Below are 21241 nucleotides of genomic sequence, written 5' to 3'. Positions count from 1 at the left end.
AGAGAATGGCGAGAGTGAGCGAGCTTCGAAAAGACTTGAGTGAATAAATACCAGCAGAGATGGTGTGTACAGTGGCAAAAATTGAGAGTAAATGAAGCAAATGGGATGGGTAAAGGGTGGGAGGTATTCAGGGTGGCAGTGCTAGCATATGCAAGAAATCCATGTGGCATGCAAAAGGTGGGAGGTAGGCAGATTAGAAAGGGTTGTGAATGGTGTGATGGAGAAGCAAGGTTGCTCTTAAAAGAGAAAAGAGAGGCGTTTGGCCGGTACTTACAGGGAGAAAGTGCAAATGATTGGGTTACGTAAAAGAAAAAGCGGCAGGAGGTCAAGGGGAAGGTGCAGGTGTTGAAAAAAGAGGGCAAATGAGAATTGGGGTGAGCGAGTGTCAGTAACCTTTAAAAAACAAGATGTTTTGGATGCAAGTAAATAATGTGCGAAAAACAGAACAAATGGATGTATCGGTAAAGAGCGCAATGGGGAAGTGTTAAAAGGTAGTGATGAAGGAAGGAGGATTTGGAGTGAGTATTTTGAAGGACTGTTGAATGTTCTTGATGATAGGGTGGCAGATGTAGGGTGTTTGGTTCGGGGTAGTATGCTAAGTGAGAGAGTCGTGGAGAAAGCCCTGCGTAAGATGGATGTGGCAAGGCTGCTGGAGTGGATGGTACTGCATTTGAATTTCTGAAGTAAGGAGATGATTGTGTTGTTGATTAGTCGGTAAGGATTTTCAGCGAATGTGTAGGTCATGGTGTGGTGTGAATATATATATATATATATATATATATATATATATATATATATATATATATATATATATATATATATATATATATATATATGTATATATATTTGTGATCCTTTCCAATATATATATATATATATATATATATATATATATATATATATATATATATATATATATTGGAAAGGATCACAAATTTGCGCGTGATCAAGTATATTCCCATGAGTCCACGGGGAAAATCAAACTCGATAAGTTCCCAAGTGCACTTTCGCGTGATAATCACTTCAGGGGAGATACAAAAAAGAAATGTAAGTCTGCTGATATACAACGAAGAGACGTAGCTAGGACGCCATTTGGTAAACACGTAATTGTGCAAGAGACAACGAGCATATCATAAACTTGTTATGTGGACAAGAAGGGGAATTGTTTACTAATCTTATCAACACTAAAGCTATCCATTTTGTATAGCCATTCACTAATATTAAGGTTATGATTCTTTGTGTATTTAATAATAGAAGATTCATTGATATTTCTCGTGTTACTGGAGTCAGAGTTAATAACTGAGATGGTATTACTCCAGTCAATACAATGATCGTAGTTTTTAACGTGACTAAACAAGGCATTTGATTCTTGTCCTGTTCTTATATTATATTGATGTTGCTTAAGTCTAACAGAAAAATTCTTATCAGTTTGCCCAACATAAAACTTATCACAATTTCTACATGGCACTATATAGATGCATCCAGGAAAATTTTCTGGTGAGTTCCTAATTAAAATATTCTTTGTAGTATAATTGTTGCTGAAGGCAACATTTACATTAAAGGATTTAAGCAGCATGGGAAGTAAAGTAAAGTTATCATTAAAAGAGAGAACTAAAAGAGTCTTGGTGTCAATGGGAGGTTTGGATTCAACTCTATAAAATGATTTCTTTGCTAACTTAAGAGATTTGTCAACGAAAGATCTAGGGTACTTTAACTTATATCCAATAGAATATATCTTTTCAAACTCATCATCAATAAACTCTGGTCTGCAAATACATAATGCCCTAAGGAACATAAATTGAAATGATAATTTAACTTTGTCATGTTGAGATGAATAATAATGATTACATGAGCATACATTGGTAGGTTTTCTGTATATGCTAAACTTAATGTTTGTCAAAACCAGTGGATCCTAATTGCCCTAAAAGACTTATAAGAGCTAAAAGGGGAGGGAGCGGGGTGGCTGGAAATCCTCCCATCCCGTTTTTGATTTTCGAAAAGAAGAAACAGAGAAGGGGGCCAAGTGAGAATATTCCCTCTAAAGCTCAGTCCTCTGTTCTTAACGTTACCTCGCTAACGCGAGAAATGCCGAATATATAGGAAAAATATGTTTACCAAGGAGACTTCAACTTTTACCTCACGGAGTAATTGAATTCTTCCCACACGGAAGGTTGGGGATTGAAGCCCTCACGTTCTCCATCCTCAGTGATCTACAGCAAATTATCTGCCACTCTACCCTTAATCCTGACCGCTGTGACCACTCTCTTAATATTCTGGATCTTTTTCACTTCTAGTCCATCCTGCCGTAAGTACTCAATCTCGCCCCCTATTTAGTTCATCTGATCACCCTCTCATAGAGACATATATTCTACCGGCACCTTCCCCTCCAGTAGCCCTTCCTAAATGTGAATATTGGCACCTCAACAAAGCTGACTGGAACAACTTACGAAAATTCTTTTCTGACTTTCCTTGGGTAAATTAGTCTCTTATGTGGTGATGCCCCCTCTCTGTCAAACGCATAGCAGAGATTATTGTCGCGAGAATGGAACCATTTATTCCCTCTTTCTTTAAGACGACCTTGTCTTCCAATCCTTGGTTAAACCGTTCCTGTACTGAGGCCATTCAGATATATAAGGCTTGGAAAAATATATCTTCCTATGACTCCCAATCCACATTTATCACTGCCCGTAATCACTGCAAGTACGTTATCCGTGAGGCAAAGCGTTCCTTTATTCAACACTAGGAACAATTAACAAAGAAACACTCCAACGGCCCACTTCCAGCTCAGTGAACCCGTCATCGAGCATATCCTGTGCCAGATTATCAGAAACAGCACGACCTGAGTGAGGCAGGCGATAAGGTGGCATGTCTATATAGGTGTAGTGTTAGGCTGCAAGTTGATATCATACGTAATAAAGCTAGTATGGCCAAGTTTTTCATGTAGGGAGACGACAACATTGTCTGTGTGTGTTACATGTCAAGAAGGGAGGCATCAGCTTCAGGATACTGCGTCCAATAGTCAGACGGTGTGGGTGTCATGAGTGTGAGTATGAGATGAATACACTTTATTATCTCTGGTGCAAGTACATTCAAGGTGCGAAGCCTACTCTCGCATATTTGAAAGTCAGAAATGTTTTACCCATCCAAGAGTAATGTCACTGGCACCTGTTGATCAGGCAATTGACCACAGTATTATCCTTAGCACCGTAGACCCCTGAATCAATGGATGTTCCACACCCTTCGTGGATCAAAGATGGAGTTTTAAAGTTTTGGCACAACCGAGACACCCTCCGACGGCATAGCCTCGTTAACGAAGCAGGAAAATGTAACATTCTCTCTCTCTCTCTCTCTCTCTCTCTCTCTCTCTCTCTCTCTCTCTCTCTCTCTCTCTCTCTCTCTCTCTCCAGTTCTCCGGCATGGCGTCCACTTTAACCCCGACTATTCAACCTTGGTATTTGACGGGACCAATACAGCAGCAGCCTTCCATGACATGCAGTCAACTTGTGTGTCCTTCCATGGCGTGACTAAAACAGCAAAAAACAGTGAAACAACCAAGCTGTTGGCAGTGAACATATCTAAAGGGTTAGGGGAACGCAGTGCTATGTCTTTGACATCCATCCATAGGTTTACCACTAGAAACAGAGTACTTGTTGACAAATGGCTGGAAGAGCCTTTGCTCGCGTGCCAGCTGGGGATGGAATCGGCACAGATGAAGCAGCAGGCGACTCAGGGCTCACAGAACCTTCGTCCCTTCATATACTCTACGACTCACTTCAGCTCCAATTGTTCCAAACGTTGCCATGTCCATAGCCAGGTATCTAGAATGCTTCACTTTCACCGGATTTTCTCCGTTCAAACTCACATCCAAACTAACCTACCTCTTTTCGCAGCTAAACCGCTTTTATTCACCTTTACTCTCAACTTTCTCCTTTCACACATTCTCCTAAACTCAGAATCTAACTTCTGGAGATTCTCAATTCAATCCGCCACAAGCTCGTGCCATCAGAAAGTAAGAACCGATCAGCCTCCCTGGCTCTATACCCTCAACAGACTGCATAATTACTCCCTCTCTGAGACCCTTGCATTCGCTTCCCTCACCACTCCTTCGATAAACAAATTAAACAGCCATAGTAACATTACACACCCTTGCCACAGATCCACTTTCACCTGGATTCATGCATCCTCCTTTCTGTTTGCTCGCATACACGCCATACCTTATTGATAATAACTTACCGCTTCTAGTAGCTCTCTCTCCTCATTATATATTCATAATACCTTCCACAAACATTTCTGTTGACGCCATCACATGTTTTCCTCAGACTCATAGATGCCACATGCAAGTCCTTTTGTTTCTGTAAGTATTTCTCACACACAATCTTTAAAGCAAACACCTGATCCACACATCCTTTATCACTTCTGGAACCTTATTGTTCCAACCGTCTCAATCACTCCTGCATACAATGTACCAGGTACACTCAACACACTTTCATTATTTTCATTGTAGCTGAGACGGCTCGGGCAACTGAGGCCCTAATGAAGGCCACTCTATTAAAACTATATATATATATATATATATATATATATATATATATATATATATATATATATATATATATATATACATATATATATATATATATACATATATATATATACATATATATATATATATATATATATTATATATATATATATATATACATATATATATATATATATATATATATATATATATATATATATATATACATATATATATATATATATATATATATATATATATATATATATATATTTTTTTTTTTTTCATACGATTCGCCATTTCCCGCATTTGCGAGGTAGCGTTAAGAACAGAGGACTGGACCTTAGAGGGAAAATCCTCACCTGGCCCCCTTCTCTGTTCCCTCTTTTGGAAAATTAAAAAAAAAACGAGAGGGGAGGATTTCCAGCCACCCGCTCCCTCCCCTTTTAGTCGCCTTCTACGACACGCAGGGAATACGTGGGAAGTATTCTTTCTCCCCTATCCCCAGGGATATATATATATATATTTTTTTTTTATTTTTATTATACTTTGTCGCTGTCTCCCGCGTTTGCGAGGTAGCGCAAGGAAACAGACGAAAGAAATGGCCCAACCCCCCCCCCCCACACACACATGCACATACATACGTCCACACACGCAAATATACATACCTACACAGCTTTCCATGGTCCACCCCAGACGCCCCACATGCCCCGACTCAATCCACCGACAGCACGTCAACCCCGGCACACCACATCGCTCCAATTCACTCCATTCCCCGCCCTCCCCCCACCCCCCCGCATGCCCAGGCCCCGACCACAAAATCTCCCTCACTCCATATATATATATATATATATATATATATATATATATATATATATATATATATATATATATATATATATGTATATATATATATATACGTGCATTCCGCCAATTCTCAGGCACCTCATCATGGTCCATGCATATATTGAAATTCAACTGTAGTACGCAGTACCATTCACTCCACCCGCCGTGCCAATTATTCTGTAGTACACAAGGCCTTTATTTCACCAAACTACTTGGCATGACTCATTTCGCATACCTCCCTGATCCAAACATTTGCCTCATCCCCTCTTCAGCTCATCACTATGTTACAAATTTCTCATTTACCCCCTTCATCGATATACCAGTTCTCATGTTTTTCTCATGCTATAAACCTCCTTAAAGGTTGCTGATACTCACTCATCCCAATTCTCATTTCCTCTCCTTTTCAGCTCTTGCACCTTTCTCTTAATGTCTTGTCGCTTTCTCTTGTTCATTTCCCAATTATACACACTCCTTCTTTGTAAATAACGCCCACAAACCTGTATTTTCTCTTTCACTAGCAACTTGGTTTCCTCATCCCACCATTCACAAATCTTTCTTACCTATCCACCTCCTGCATATGCCAGCACTGCCTCCGTAAATACCTTCCATTTCTCACCCATCCCCCTCGCTACGTATATACTCTCACATTCTGCGCTCAAACTTTCCTGCTTTCTCTTCACATAGGCTTCTTTCCCAAGTTCGCTCACTTTCACCACATTTTTACCCATTTAATTTCCTCTTTTCCAAAAGCCTGTACAAAACCTCACCACCGCATCCACCAGAGAATTATCAAACATCCAACCAGATGCCAATCTCAGCTCATTCACATCCAAGTCTTTCTTTAGTATGTTTATCAATTAGCACGTATTCCAATAATGCCGATTGACCATCTATCCTACTCTGTTTTTACGTACTTAAGTATGTCTCTCTTCTGTAACAGTTATTTCCAATATCCAGTCCTTTTTCGGCACACAACGCCAGATAGCCATTCACCACTTTCATTAACATCACTGAATATCCTATGCTCCCCAATTATACTCTCAACTGCAACATTACCCACTTTGCATTTAAACTAAGCATCACTAATACACGATTTCGCATCAAAACTGTTGAAACCCTCACTCAATTCCTCCTAAAGCGCTCGCTACTCTTCATCAGTTTCTTGGCTAGGTGCATAAGCGCTAATGATCACCAGCCTTTCACAGTCCACTTTCATTTTTGCCTAAGTCTGGGGTTTACTTCCTTGCACTGAAGCAGAAGTGCCACCCCTTCCTTAGCTCTCGCCCTCACTCAGACCCTAACTTTACCCCTGAGTCATTCCAAACTAGTCTTCCTCCTTACCCTTGATCACTGTTTTTCTCAGAGCAAGAACATTCAGGTTCCTTTCCTTAAACGTACTCCCTATCTCTCCCTCCGTCTCATCTCAGTTACATCCTAACACATTCATGCACCCTAGCTTGAGGCCTTCGAGGAGGATGAGCACCTGTAATGCTTGCAGTTGTGGTCGTAAGATATAAAAGAAGAGTTTCCTTTACACAAATAAAACTAAATTGGTTGAGTGCTGTAGGACTTGTTCAAGACCGGAGCTAGAGGCAGAACGTCAACCATTGGTGGAGACCTACTCGAGACTGTCCGTGAGGACGATAAGACAGGCTGTCATAAGGCTTTTAAGAGACATAGTGTCCGGAGCATAAGACGCTATTCAGTGTTTGTTACTATATGATAACTGACTTAAGGGTGAGCGAACTCTGAAAAAAAAAAGCTTATTTTGTATGTCGAGGGGCCATATCGTGGCTGGAGTGATAATGCCAGTTCTGTTTTGAAAATCAGCAAGTCTTGTGATAAGCGATTATGGTGTGTTTTGTTTCATCGTGATAAGTGTAGAGTGTATAACTTTCATGAATAATGCTGTACAATATTCAGGGTGGTCTCTACTGTTTAGGCTTCGTCCTGCCTCAAACGTAACACAAGTCGTTAAAACTGCTTCCTCGCATTTCCGTATCTACCGAAAATGTTCTAATCTACCAGTGAACATTAAACACCCGCTCTCGCTCTTCTTAGTCGCTTTCTACTACACACAGGTATTCTTTCTCTTCTGTCCATAGTAAACATATTAACAAAAATATCCAATGCGGTTAACGATCACCATTCAAATATTTGCTCCCCGAATGACGCAGTAAATACGCTAATATCGGCGAACATAAGTGGTTCTCACAGCGTTACGTCTTTTATGATAACAAGTCTTTGCTCTAACCTCTGTCATTTCCTTCGTCACATACTGATGAGGTTGGCTCGAAGAGCTAGCAATACGATGAACAAAATTATACTGATTACATCATTACATATCAGTAATAAACTTTAAAAGTGCTACATTTCAACGCTACTTCTATGTTTCATTTCAAGTTAGATTTTGCTGGTGAGGGATTAGGTTATATTGGGTAAAGCCTAGCATAGCATAACAATGGTTATGCACACAAATGACAACGCCACAGATATATCAGGTTAAGTCCAACAGCACACTACACATACAGGTGATCATGTTGCCTCTCTGAGCTACGATAAACAAGACCAACGTTGCCATACGTTACTGTCCACATACCATAATCGTTAGATACGGCTTCTGCTGCTGCTGATGATGATGTGTGTGTGGTGGCGGGGGGCGGACCTGTATATGGGATATTTCTTATTTTAATTATTGTTCTTGATAAAGCGATATGATCGCATTCATATGGTTAGTGACTGCGTTCTTATATAATCATGATACTTCTGTCACCGCTATTACGACTAATCATGATATTAGTAATAATATAACAACAGCAACAACAATAATAATAGTAATGATAATAATTATAGTAATAATAATAATGATAATCATAATAATGATAAAAATGATATAATAATAATAATGATAATAATAATACTAATAATAGTAATAATAATAATGATAATGATAATAATGATAATAGTAATTCACTTCAGAGTGACATCCATACATGAACTAATGACGCAAATCAGATACGGATATGAACACAAACACACACCAGTGCCGTAAGCGGATCTGCCGCTGGCCACACCGCCCACACAAGCTCTTACTCACCATTTACAAATGATTCGAGCGCACGAAGCTGGCTCTGTTATACCCTGTATGGTAGGTGTAGCCAAAAGCGCTCTGATGTGCTATTTTATCATAATGAATTTTTCGAAATTCACAATTAATTCACATTAAACAAACGGTATATCTTGTAGCATATCTTAAGCGGTTACGGTACACTGGCGAGGATACGTATTGTATACCTGGGTTCCCCTGGAAATTCGTTTGTTAAGCAAGTAGAAAGTTGGGCTTTCGGCCTATCAACTGTCAAGTTCATTAAAGCCGTCAACGTTAAGCTAAATCCACCGAAAATCCTTAACACCTTCAAGAGTTTGCACCTTCTTCAGGTATTAAGACCACATACACCCACACTACGTGGCACTGTGGTGTGGCTAGAGCTGCCGTTCATGCGAATGGTCACCTGTAACAACACCTAATGTGTGCTTCCCAGGAGTTGATTGCTCAACAACGGGACGTATGGCTTTAGTGATCCTAAACGGAGAGGATCCATGGATCCTGCTGAGTTCCATATGCACACCAATGTTTTATCTATTTATAGTTACCCCCAGGTCCACTTTCTATGAAAGTTTTTTTTAGGGTTATTCAAGACCTCTCCAAAGGCTCCTATAGGCCAGAGTAGCGCTGCTTCCAGTAGCAGAGAATTGTAGACTCCTTTCGAGTGAGAAGTTTTTTGACGATACAGCCTCACTAAAGGGTGGCTTTTCACTTGCTGTGTAACCTCGAGCAAGCGGACTCCGGTAACACCCACACCTCTGTCACTAAGGTATATGTTTTCTTGCTTCGTCGCTGATGATGCCAAGATCCAAAATCATCAAAAACGCTTACTTGCCAAGTTAAGGAGGAGGAATCTTTCCTTTCAACATCTGTGGGCGGCGGCGTCAACTGTTAACACTCATTATGACCACTTCACATAACAGTCAATTCTTCCTTGCCATAGATTCCTTCCCTTATCTCTTGGAAAGAGTGTACCACATACATGTCACCTAAGTTAGAAACCTGTCCATTTTCTCGACGTGAAAAAGGAAGATTGTCACTTATTCAAGTTTACAATTGAGGGTCGTTGCTCTAACTACCGACGATGGACTTACCCCTGCCTCCAAAACTCTTGCATTCATCTCCCTAACAACCTCATCTGTAAACAAATTAAACAACCATGGAGAGATCACGCACCCCTGCCTCAAACCGACATTCACTGGGAACCAATCACTTTCCTCTCTTCCTACTCGTACACCTGCCTTACATCTCTTATAAAAACTTTTCACTGCTTCATGCAACTTACCGCCCACACCATATACTCTTAATACCTTCCACATAGCATCTCTACCAACTCTATCATATGCCTGCTCCAGATCCATAAATGCTACATATAAATCCATCTGTTTTCCTTTCTTCAAAGCAAACACATGATCCACACATCCTATAACACCTCTGAAACCACACTGCTCTTCCCCAATATGATGCTCTGTACATGCCTTTACTCTCTCAATCAATACCCTACCATATAAATTCCAAGGAATACTCAACAAACTTATACCTCTGAATTTTGAACACTCACCTTTATCCCCTTTGCCTTTGTAGTGGCACTATGCATGCATTCCGCCAATCCTCAGGCACTTCACCATGAGCCATACATACATTGAATATCCTTACCAGCCAGTCAACAACAAAGTCACCCCCTTTTTTAATAAATTCTACTGCAATACCCTCCAAACCCGCCTCCTTGCCGGCTTTCATTTCCCGCAAAGCTTTCACTACCGCTTCTCTGTTTACCAAATCATTCTCCCTGACCCTCTCACTTCGCACACCACCTCGACCAAAACACCCTATATCTACCACTCTATCATCAAATACATTCAACAAACCTTCAAAATACTCATTCCATCTCCTTCTCACTTCACCAATACTTGTTATTACCTCCCCATTCCCCCCTTCACCGATGTTCCTATTGCTCTCTTGTCTTACGCACTTTAATTACCTCCTTCCAAAGCTTCTTTTTATCCTCCCTAAAATCTAATGATACTCTCTCACCCCAACTCTCATTTGCCCTCTTTTTCACTTCTTGCACCTTTCTCTTGACCTCCTGCCTCTTTCTTTTATACATTCCCTAGTCATATACACTACTTCCCTGCAAAAATCGTCCAAACGCCACTTTCTCTTTCGCTAACAATCTTACTTTTTCATCCCACCATTCACTTCCCTTTCTAATCTACCTAACTCCCACCCTTTCATGCCGCATGCATCTTTTGCGCAAGCCATCACTGCTTCCCTAAATACATCTCATTCCTCCCCCAACTCCCCTTACATCATTTGCTCTCACCATTTTCCATTCTGCGCTCAATCTCTTCTGATACTTCCTCACACAAGTCACCTTTCCAAGCTCATTTACTCTCACCAGCCTCTTCACCCCAACATTCTTCTTTTCTGAAAGCCTCTACAAATCTTCACCTTCGCCTCCTCAAGATAATGATCAGACATCCCTCCACTTTGTCCTCTCAGCACATAAACATCCAAAAGTCTCTTTTTCACGCGCCTCTCAATGAACACGTAATCCAATAATGCTCTCTGGCCATCTCTCCTACTTACATACGTATACTTAAATATCATTGAATCTTCTATTTTCAAATACGCAAAGAATCATAAGCTTAATGTTAGTGATGGTCTGTACAAATCAGATAACTTTACTGTTGATAAAATTCATAAAATGATAAGTTTATGAATGCTCATTGTACGTCTTGGACAATCGCATGTTTACCAAATGGGGTCCTACCTTCGTCTCTTCGATGTATATCAACTGACTTATATTTCTCTCTTGTGTCTCCCCTGATGATGTGATTATTACACGAAAGTGCACTTGGGAACTTATCGTGTTTCATTTTCCCCGTGGACTCATAGGAATATCTTGATCACGCGCAAAATTGTGATCCTTTCCAACGTATACTTTTGTATATCTCTCTTTTCAAACCAGGTATTCCCAATCACCAATCCTTTTTCAGCGCACAAATCTATAAGCTCTTCACCATTTCCATTTACAACACTGAACACACGATGTACACCAATTATACCCTCAACTGCTACTTTACTCACCTTTGCATTCAAATCACCCATCACTATAAAACGGTTTCCTACATCAAAGCTGCTAAGACAATCACTCATCTGCTCCCAAAACACTTGCCTCTCATGATCTTTCTTCTCATGACCAGGTGCATAGGCACCAATTATCACCCATCTCTCTACATTCACTTTCAGTTCTACCCATATCAATTTAGAGTTTACTTTCTTACACTCTATCACATACTCCCACAACTCCTTCTTCAGCAGTAGTGCTACTCCCTCCTTTGCTCTTGTCCTCTCACCAACCCCTGACTTTACCCAAGACATACCCAAACCACTCTTCCCCTTTACCCTTGAGTTTCGTTTTACTCAGAGCCAAAACATCCAGGTTCCTTTCCTGAAACATAATACCTATCCTTTTTTCTCTACTTGGTTACATCCACACACACTCAGACACTCCAATATGAGCCTTCGAGGAGGCTGAGCACTCCCCACATGACCCCTTCTTCTGTTTCCCCTTTTAGTAAGTTAGAAAACAATATATATATATATATATATATATATATATATATATATATATATATATATATATATATATATATATATATATTTTTTTTTTTTTTTTTTTTTTTTTCTTTTCTTTCTTTTTTTTTTTGCTTTGTCGCTGTCTCCCGCGTTTGCGAGGTAGCGCAAGGAAACAGACGAAAGAAATGTCCCAACCCACCCCCATACACATGTATATACATACGTCCACACACGCAAATATACATACCTACACAGCTTTCCATGGTTTACCCCAGACGCTTCACATGCCCTGATTCAATCCACTGACAGCACGTCAACCCCGGTATACCACATCGATCCAATTCACTCTATTCCTTGCCCTCCTTTCACCCTCCTGCATGTTCAGGCCCCGATCAAATGGGAACTTCAGTGAAGGGCGCAAATGGGGAGGTGATAACAAGTAGTGGTGATGTGAGAAGGAGATGAAGTGAGTATTTTGAAGGTTTGTTGAATGTGTTTGATGATAGAGTGGCAGATATAGGAGGTATTTCGAATATACGGTGTGGGAGGCAAATTGTTAGAAGCAGTGAAAAGTTTTTATCTAGGATGTAAGGCACGTGTTAGTGTAGGAAGAGAGGAGGTCTCCCACTTCTCCTCCTTCCCTCCACCTCCGACACATATATCCTCTTGGTCAATCTTTCCTCACTCATTCTCTCCATGTGCCCAAACCATTTCAAAACACCCTCTTCTGCTCTCTCAACCACGCTCTTTTTATTTCCACACATCTCTCTTACCCTTACGTTACTTACTCGATCAAACCACCTCACACCACACATTGTCCTCAAACATCTCATTTCCAGCACATCCATCCTCCTGCGCACAACTCTATCCATAGCCCACACCTCGCAAACATACAACATTGTTGGAACCACTATTCCTTCAAACATACCCATTTTTGCTATCCGAGATAATGTTCTCGACTTCCACACTTTCTTCAAGGCTCCCAGAATTTTCGCCCCCTCCCCCACTTTATGATCCACTTCCGCTTCTATGGTTCCATCCGCTGCCAGATCCACTCCCAGATATCTAAAACACTTTACTTCCTCCAGTTTTTCTCCATTCAAACTTACCTCCCAATTGACTTGACCCTCAACCCTACTGTACCTAATAACCTTGCTCTTATTCACATTTACTCTTAACTTTCTTCTTTCACACACTTTACCAAACTCAGTCACCAGCTTCTGCAGTTTCTCACATGAATCAGCCACCAGCGCTGTATCATCAGCGAACAACAACTGACTCACTTCCCAAGCTCTCTCATCCACAACAGACTTCATACTTGCCCCTCTTTCCAAAACTCTTGCATCCACCTCCCTAACAACCCCATCCATAAACAAATTAAACAACCATGGAGACATCACACACCCCTGCCGCAAACCTACATTCACTGAGAACCAATCACTTTCCTCTCTTCCTACACGTACACATGCCTTACATCCTCGATAAAAAAAACTTTTCACTGCTTCTAACAACTTGCCTCCCACACCATATATTCTTAATACCTTCCACAGAGCATCTCTATCAACTCTATCATATGCCTTCTCCAGATCCATAAATGCTACATACAAATCCATTTGCTTTTCTAAGTATTTCTCACATACATTCTTCAAAGCAAACACCTGATCCACACATCGTCTACTACTTCTGAAACCACACTGCTCTTCCCCAATCTGATGCTCTGTACATGCCTTCACCCTCTCAATCAATACCCTCCCATATAATTTACCAGGAATACTCAACAAACTTATACCTCTGTAATTTGAGCACTCACTCTTATCCCCTTTGCCTTTGTACAATGGCACTATGCACGCATTCCGCCAATCCTCAGGCACCTCACCATGAGTCATACATACATCAAATAACCTTACCAACCAGTCAATAATACAGTCACCCCCTTTTTTAATAAATTCCACTGCAATACCATCCAAACCTGCTGCCTTGCCGGCTTTCATCTTCCGCAAAGCTTTTACTACCTCTTTTCTGTTTACCAAATCATCTTCCCTAACCCTCTCACTTTGCACACCACCTCGACCAAAACACCCTATATCTGCCACTCTATCATCAAACACATTCAACAAACCTTCAAAATACTCACTCCATCTCCTTCTCACATCACCACTACTTGTTATCACCTCCCCATTTGCGCCTTTCACTGAAGTTCCCATTTGCTCCCTTGTCTTACGCACTTTATTTACCTCCTTCCAGAACATCTTTTTATTCTCCCTAAAATTTAATGATACTCTCTCACCCCAACTCTCATTTGCCCTCTTTTTCTCCTCTTGCACCTTTCTCTTGACCTCCTGTCTCTTTCTTTTATACATCTCCCACTCAATTGCATTTTTTCCCTGCAAAAAATCGTCCAAATGCCTCTCTCTTCTCTTTCACTAATACTCTTACTTCTTCATCCCACCACTCACTACCCTTTCTATGTATGACTCATGGTGAGGTGACTGAGGATTGGCGGAATACGTGCATAGTCCCACTGTGCAAAGGCAAAGGGGATAAGAGTGAGTGCTCAAATCACAGAGGTATAAGTTTGTTGAGTATTCCTGGTAAATTATATGGAAGGGTATTGATTGAGAGGGTGAAGGCATGTACAGAGCATCAGATTGGGAAAGAGCAGTGTGGTTTCAGGAGTGGTAGAGGATGTGTGGATCAGGTGTTTGCTTTGAAGAATGTATGTGAGAAATACTTAGAAAAGCAAATGGATTTGTATGTAGCATTTATGGATCTGGAGAAGGCATATGATAGAGTTGATAGAGATGCTCTGTGGAAGGTATTAAGAATATATGGTGTGGGAGGCAAGTTGTTAGAAGCAGTGAAAAGTTTTTTTTATCGAGGATGTAAGGCATGTGTACGTGTAGGAAGAGAGGAAAGTGATTGGTTCTCAGTGAATGTAGGTTTGCGGCAGGGGTGTGTGATGTCTCCATGGTTGTTTAATTTGTTTATGGATGGGGTTGTTAGGGAGGTGAATGCAAGAGTTTTGGAAAGAGGGGCAAGTATGAAGTCTGTTGTGGATGAGAGAGCTTGGGAAGTGAGTCAGTTGTTGTTCGCTGATGATACAGCGCTGGTGGCTGATTCATGTGAGAAACTGCAGAAGCTGGTGACTGAGTTTGGTAAAGTGTGTGAAAGAAGAAAGTTAAGAGTAAATGTGAATAAGAGCAAGGTTATTAGGTACAGTAGGGTTGAGGGTCAAGTCAATTGGGAGGTAAGTTTGAATGGAGAAAAACTGGAGGAAGTAAAGTGTTTTAGATATCTGGGAGTGGATCTGGCAGCGGATGGAACCATGGAAGCGGAAGTGGATCATAAAGTGGGGGAGGGGGCGAAAATTCTGGGAGCCTTGAAGAATGTGTGGAAGTCGAGAACATTATATCGGAAAGCAAAAATGGGTATGTTTGAAGGAATAGTGGTTCCAACAATGTTGTATGTTTGCGAGGCGTGGGCTATGGATAGAGTTGTGCGCAGGAGGATGGATGTGCTGGGAATGAGATGTTTGAGGACAATGTGTGGTGTGAGGTGGTTTGATCGAGTAAGTAACGTAAGGGTAAGAGAGATGTGTGGAAATAAAAAGAGCGTGGTTGAGAGAGCAGAAGAGGGTGTTTTGAAATGGTTTGGGCACATGGAGAGAATGAGTGAGGAAAGATTGACCAAGAGGATATATGTGTCGTAGGTGGAGGGAACGAGGAGAAGTGGGAGACCAAATTGGAGGTGGAAAGATGGAGTGAAAAAGATTTTGTGTGATCGGGGCCTGAACATGCAGGAGGGTGAAAGGAGGGCAAGGAATAGAATGAATTGGATCGATGTGGTATACCGGGGTTGATGTGCTGTCAGTGGATTGAATCAGGGCATGTGAAGCGTCTGGGGTAAACCATGGAAAGCTGTGTAGGTATGTATATTTGCGTGTGTGGACGTATGTATATACATGTGTATGGGGGTGGGTTGGGCCATTTCTTTCGTCTGTTTCCTTGCGCTACCTCGCAAACGCGGGAGACAGCGACAAAGCAATATATATATATATATATATATATATATATATATATATATATATATATATATATATATATATATATGTATATATACTGAATTTCTCCATGGACTGCATGGTCTTCAACCCCCCACTTTTCGCATTTTTCTATCTATTTCCGTCGTGTGCGAGGCTGGCTGAATCGTATTGTCCTCATCTTTCATCAAGCTTCATTGAAAGCATCTGAAACGAAGGAAATTTTCACAGCGAGAAATTGCTATTCTTACTTATAATGTGGGGCAATTAACCTCTCCAGCCTTAATGATTCTAATTAATATAGAGCATTCAAACTTCAGAACATAAGCTTAATCTTATTTGAACTCTATACCTCATTACACACCCTTTTGAAGCTACTGCCTACCAGAAATAAACTAATCAACGAGAAAATCGTCAAAGGCACGAACCAGATGAGTGATTTAGGGTTTCCTCTATCTTTCTGGATCACTGAATTCTTCAAACAGATTTAACCCGTAATTGGTTCGTTCTAATCATGATTCACTTCAAGACAGGATTTTGTTTCGTCTCTCATTGGAGGGATATTTTGGAACGGTTCAAAATGATGCACATGAGCAGTTTGCGAATACACTTTCCTCTTCGAAAACCGTACGCTCTAATTTCTCTCCTAGTGGGTGAGCCATGGAAGGATCACTCGTTCACTGATTTCTGAGCCTGCAAAGTCTCGTTTCCATGGTTTTAAACCAATAAATCCTTCTTATGCTTGCATTACAATAAACCATCGTTCTTGCGGTTGTGAGCCAACGAGTGCTCTTTCCCTTTCTCTCATGTTTGTGTGAACCAACAAATTCTCTTTTCTTTGTTCTATTGTTAGCAGTACAATGAATCCTCATTCTTGTGGTTGTCAGCCAACGAATTCTTTTTTCCAAGGTTCTAAACCCGCAAATCCGTGTTCTTACAATAATATGGCCATGAATCCTTGTTCTTGTGGTCCTGAAACTGCAAACACTCGATCCCGTGGTGCCGAGTCCATGAATACTCATCTTTATGGCCTCATTCTTGTGAACATCTTTGCCAAAGGTACCAAGCCATCAAGCCTTCATATCCATTTCAAAGCGAGTATAATCTCGTTTCTGCGGTTGTAAGTTCTCGTTTCTATTATTTCGAACAAGCAAACCTTTGCAGTGGCTGGACAGAGAGAACTCACAAAGAAGTTCGAGATAGCAATCACAGTCCTTTCTGAGTAAATCTAAATTTTCATCATTGTTTTCATGTGTGACATCCTTTACATTATTCAATGTCGTCTTTTGTGGTCTACCAAAAGAAACGAGACGTTGTGATCCTTATTCGATATCTCCTCGCTTAACTATAGCCGAGCTTGTCAGATGCTGTTATGTTTTTGTACATCAAAAGCTGATAGGATGAGAAACAGAGCTCCTCAGACAGGAGATGCGGGGAATAAACACGAACATACAGCTTGATCTGAGTTACAACAGTAAACTAGTGACGTGACCAGGAGTGTTGAACGATGTGATTATGGGATCCAAGAGAGACGCAATGACCTAATCATCAAAACAATGTTTGCGAAAGTAGCAATGAAATAGAAAATGGAATGAGTAAATATGGAATATACATAAAATCATATATACATCCCTGGAGATAGGGGAGCATGAATATTTCCGCAGAGGGCGACTAAGAAGGGTAGGAGAGGAAGGCTGGATATCCTCCCCTGCTTGAATTTCATTTTATAAACGTTGGAACTGAAGGAACCAAACGAGAAGCGCTGATCCTCCTCGAACGATCAGGCAGGAGTGTCTGAATGTATCTGAATGTAACCAGGATAAGAATCAGGGAGAGAAAAGTGGTATGCTTGAGGAAAGGAATCTGGATGTTCTTACTCCAAATGAAACAAAGATGAAGGGTGATGGGAAAGAATGGTATGGGAATGACTTTGGGGTAAAGTCAAGTGTTAGTGTAAGGGCGAGAGCGGTATCACTTCTGCCGAGGAAGTTGTAGGAATGTGTGCAAGGGTGTAAGGAAGTTAGCCAAGACTCATGTTGGTAAATATGAAAGTGGATTACGAGGGCATTGTAATCATCATTACATATGCACCTTGCCACGAGAAAGATGACGAAGAGAGAATATTTGGAAGGAGCTGAGAGAGTGTGTCAGTAGTATTTATGCGAGAGATCGTGTCTTAGTGACAGATGATTTGAATGCAAAAGTGGGTAATATTGCAGTTGAGGGTCTAAGTCTTGAGTGAGGTGAATTGAAATGGTGAATGGCTTTTGGAGATGTGTGCTCTCAAAGGAGTGGTGATTGGGAATAACTGGTCTAAAAAGAGGGACATACATAATTATACGTGGGCGATTAGCAAAAAGGTAAGCAGGCATTATTAGAATATATACCAAACATACGCCACTTAAATGCAGTCTTGTATGCTCAGTGTCACATCTTGAGCAATGGAAGATATGTCCGTTCTGAAATTCAATCTTGAACTGAATGTTAGCAAAAGATGCCGTCCCTAGATGTCATGGTGAATGGTAACAATAACGGCTATGTAACCTCCATTCACAAGAAACTAATGGGCCTCGGCCGATGTCTACATCCAACCAGGAAATGTCCTCAACGCTACACAACTGTAATCATAAACACTATGTTACACCGAGCATACAAGACTACATCTAACTGGCTTACATTCCACTCAGAAATATAGTGAATCAAACAGGTCTTCACCAGCAATGGCGAAAAGAACTCCGACTTCGACTAAACAATTGAAATACTTCATGCAAAACAAACATACAGCGGCAGCAACTCCAAGCAACACAGCAACACACAAAACATATTACTGCAACCAGATGTCACCTGCCTACAAGACACATGAATAAGCACTGCGAGACATCATCACCAGAAACATCAGTCAAACAACACAACACAACAAATTCAAGCTAGTTGTGCACTAAAAAAGGTCACCATTAACAACCAGCTATAAAAAGCACGACGCAATCAAAGAATTCAACGTAGTTTATCAATTCAAATGTCACCAAGGAGACTATGAGCTCCTTATCAATACGACGTACAATAGAGGCACAACCTGTACACTATCGAGAAGCCTTGCCTTACACCTACAAGGGTTCATCACATTACATGTCACCATGGAGCGCATCACTACCCTTTCATGGTAGTCAATTGTTATATCTACAAGGATGCTTCCCAGTGAACAAGACAAAACACGCTTACGCATCGCCGAAGCACTAGTTATGAAGGAACAACAACCAGAACACGGTCGGGCAAAGATTGGATACTCCAACTACATGTCCCAGCATCATGTTACAGCCAATGAGCGTGCACCTCTACGTACACGTCCACCTACAGGTATCACCCAGCCTCACACAACTACCCAATTTCCCCCCCGTTATTTTCTATCGTAGTTTATGGGTTGGAGAAATCTAATTGCCATTTAGCGTGCAAGGTTCGTTCATCCCTCATTAAGAGTCATCGTTGGGAGTGGATCGTGATCTACAACTACAAACAACACGAGAAGAGGATAGTTTCTATCTCCTGCGATGGTTCATCCCTCAGATGACTACACAAGACTTGAAACTTCTGAATGTTTCCACGCTCCGGACCATTACTCCTCCCAGTCTCCAGCCATACACCCAGTCTGTTGTGCATCATCATCATCGAATCACCGGCTACCAACCATTTCATCTGCGATCGTACCGACACATGTATAGAAAAATTACATGTTAAATGAAATTATGTGAACTCTTACTGTGTCACAGGCGGGAATGCTACCGCTAGGCTATGGGCCTGGCTAATAGGAAATAACTATTCGAATACTATGTACTAAAAAACCCTTCGTCTGACGTTGGTGAGCGATGGGGTCTACACCGGTCATTTCCCAACAGGCGCACATAGAAAGTAGATAATATTTTACCGAACCTAACTGTACAACGCGGAGGTATATGAATACAAACAAAGTGCATAGGAACGCTGGTAAATATGCTGCAATCGCATGTTTACCAAATGGCGTCCTAACTACGTCTCTTCGTTGTATATCAACGGACTGTTATATTTCTCTCTTGTGTCTCCCCTGATGATGTGATTATTACACGAAAGTGCACTTGGGAACCTACCGTGTTTCATTTTCCCAGTGGACTCTTAGGAATATACTTGATCACTCGCAAAATTGTGATCCTTTCCAATACACACACACACACACACACATATATATACATATATATATATATATATATATATATATATATATATATATATATATATATATATATATATATAAAAAATTTATTTATTATTTATTATACTTTGTCGCTGTCTCCCGCGTTTGCGAGGTAGCGCAAGGAAACAGACGAAAGAAATGGCCCAACCCCCCCCCCCATACACATGTATATACATACGTCCACACACGCAAATATACATACCTACACAGCTTTCCATGGTTCACCCCAGACGCCTCACATGCCTTGATTCAATCCACTGACAGCACGTCAACCCCGGTATACCACATCGCTCCAATTCACTCTATTCCTTGCCCTCCTTTCACCCTCCTGCATGTTCAGGCCCCGATCACACAAAATCTTTTTCACTCCATCTTTCCACCTCCAATTTGGTCTCCCTCTTCTCCTCGTTCCCTCCACCTCCGACACATATATCCTCTTGGTCAATCTTTCCTCACTCATCCTCTCCATGTGCCCAAACCACTTCAAAACACCCTCTTCTGCTCTCTCAACCACGCTCTTTTTATTTCCACACATCTCTCTTACCCTCACGTTACTCACTCGATCAAACCACCTCACACCACACATTGTCCTCAAACATCTCATTTCCAGCACATCCATCCTCCTGCGCACAACTCTATCCATAGCCCACGCCTCGCAACCATACAACATTGTTGGAACCACTATTCCTTCAAACATACCCATTTTTGCTTTCCGAGATAATGTTCTCGACTTCCACACATTCTTCAAGGCCCCCAGAATTTTCGCCCCCTCCCCCACCCTATGATCCACTTCCGCTTCCATGGTTCCATTCGCTGCCAGATCCACTCCCAGATATCTAAAACACTTCACTTCCTCCAGTTTTTCTCCATTCAAACTCACCTCCCAATTGACTTGACCCTCAACCCTACTGTACCTGATAACCT

At 41.1% G+C, this 21241-nt stretch overlaps 1 protein-coding gene across 3 annotated transcripts in view; it reads right to left on the bottom strand.

Moving 5' to 3' along the window:
* LOC139766123 (uncharacterized) overlaps nucleotides 1–21241 on the bottom strand; it is a 309760-nt gene that overhangs the window by 270711 nt on the left and 17808 nt on the right. For 2 of the 3 annotated variants that reach the window (XM_071694350.1, XM_071694367.1), the window contains exon 2: nucleotides 7968–8033. The exons of the other annotated variant lie outside the window; for it this stretch is intronic. The gene's annotated coding sequence lies outside the window, so the exon portion shown is untranslated. The remainder of the gene's footprint in view (nucleotides 1–7967; nucleotides 8034–21241) is intronic. 3 annotated transcript variants of the gene reach the window in all.

This window comes from Panulirus ornatus, chromosome 4 (genome assembly GCF_036320965.1).
Source record: "Panulirus ornatus isolate Po-2019 chromosome 4, ASM3632096v1, whole genome shotgun sequence".
Taxonomy (NCBI): Eukaryota; Metazoa; Arthropoda; class Malacostraca; order Decapoda; family Palinuridae; genus Panulirus; species Panulirus ornatus.
This window is presented reverse-complemented; position numbering and strand designations above follow the sequence as displayed.